General features: G+C 39.7%; 1 non-coding gene across 1 annotated transcript; it reads right to left on the bottom strand.

The window, feature by feature from the left end:
* Positions 1 to 680: 680 nt before the first annotated feature.
* Positions 681 to 786, bottom strand: LOC121988179. The gene has a single exon (XR_006113919.1). It is a non-coding gene; the product is annotated as a small nucleolar RNA R71 (small nucleolar RNA).
* Between the last annotated feature and the right edge of the window lie 1,210 nt (positions 787 to 1,996).

Below are 1,996 nucleotides of genomic sequence, written 5' to 3'. Positions count from 1 at the left end.
GAGTCCTACTATTATTGATTACTACTATTAACTGCGTGGTTGTGACAGCCAGAGGCTGAATATCTCTATAAACTGCGTGGTGTTTGTTTTTATTTTTGTTATCATTCCAGCCGCTTGTGGCTGAAGTATATGTGATATGTAGAAAGTTTCATATTGTCCGCCGTACAGGGGAGATGCTGCCGAAATTTCTTCGGACAGAGACTCCTCTGGGGCGTGACAATTCTTTCCTTTTGACCCTGAGATTGATAGAACTTTCCATAAAAGAAGAATTCTGCAAAGGCAAATTGAAGAACAGGAACATTTGAACATGGCAAATAGACCACATAAGGATTATGCAGCACCCTATGCAAGAGGTTTTCGATCTAGTATTTCAAGACCTTCAGTGGAAGCTAACAACTTTGAGATCAAACCCGCAATCATATCTATGGTGCAGCAGAACCAATTTGGTGGAGGACCTCATGAAGACCCCAATCAACACTTAGAGGTCTTTTATGAAATATGTGGGACCATGAAAATGAATGGAGTTCCTTCAGATGCAGTTAGATTATTATTATTTGGGTTTTCTCTAAGAGATAGGGCAAAGCAATGACTGAATTCTTTGGCCCCTAATAGCATCACCACTTGGGAGCAGTGTGAGCAACAGTTTCTTGATAAGTTCTATCCACCAAGCAAAACAGCTCATATGAGGAATTTAATTGCGAGCTTCAAGCAAACTGACTCAGAATCTCTTTTTGAAGCATGGGATAGATATAATAGTATGCTCAGACAATGCCCACATCATGGGTTGGAAAGATGATTAGTGTTGCGTACTTTTTATAATGGTATCAATTATCATACCAAAGTGTCCCTTGATTCAGCTGCTGGAGGGGCACTTATGAACAAAAGCTTAGATGAAGCCGAAGAAATCATTGAAAGTGTAGCACAAAATCATCATCAATGGGCAAATGAAAGAAGTGGTGGCTATTCCTCTGTAAACCCAACAATTAAAGCATCAGGGAAGTTTGATGTAGATGCAGTCACTCTTTTGTCTGCAAAATTGGACGCTCTTACAAAGAAATTTAAGAATATGGGGACTAGTGCTAATATGGTCAATGCTATTAGTACATCTTGTGAAGTATGTGGGAGTTCAGAGCATTCAAATGACTCATGTCCATTGGGAGCTATCACTGCACAAATCAATCAACTTGAACAATGTGATGCAATCATGAGTTACAATCAAAGGCAGAACAACCCATACTCAAATACTTATAACCCTGGATGGAAGAGTCATCCAAATTTTTCTTACAGAAACAATCAAGATCAAGGACCATCTATGGGGGCAAGACCAAATTTCCAAGCTGGGCAACAAAATTTTCAACATCTATCTTCTCAAGGCTTACCAAAGTCAAATGTTGAAAAGATGTTTGAAGAAATTATCTCAAGTCAGAATGAAATGAAGCAAGATATAGCAAAGCTCATTTAGAGAATGGATAATTCTGAAAAGCATCAAAAGATCCAGGATAGTCAAATTGCCCAACTAGCTTCCTCATCATCCAGAGCACCAGGACAACTTCCAGGAAAACCTGATGTGAATCCTATGGAGCATTGCAATAGGATTGAGCTTAGGAGCGGACGGACCTTGGGAGACTCCCAAGTGACTGCTTCAAAAGGGATACAAAAAGAAGAAGAGCTCTCTCCTCCTATACCGAATCAGATTCAAGCTAATGAGGAGAGTACCATTGAGGTTGAAGAGACTCTTCCACTGAACCATTAGAGCAAAGCTGTCCCTTTTCCTCAGAGACTTACAATGCTCAAGAAGGATGAAGAATTTGGCAAGTTTCTAGAAAAAGTTAAGGAAATTTGTGTAGAGGTACCTCTTATTGATGCTATTCTACAAATGCCTAGATTTGCCAAATTCCTGAAGGATCTCATATCAAATAAGAGAAGAAGAGGAGAGGTCGAGACCATTGCGCTTAGTGAGGAATGTAGTGCTATTTTTGAGAAGAACACTTCTCCA

This window comes from Zingiber officinale, chromosome 5B (genome assembly GCF_018446385.1).
Source record: "Zingiber officinale cultivar Zhangliang chromosome 5B, Zo_v1.1, whole genome shotgun sequence".
NCBI lineage: Eukaryota > Viridiplantae > Streptophyta > Magnoliopsida > Zingiberales > Zingiberaceae > Zingiber > Zingiber officinale.
Note: the sequence above shows the minus strand (reverse complement) of the source record. Positions and strands in the feature narration are given on the sequence as shown.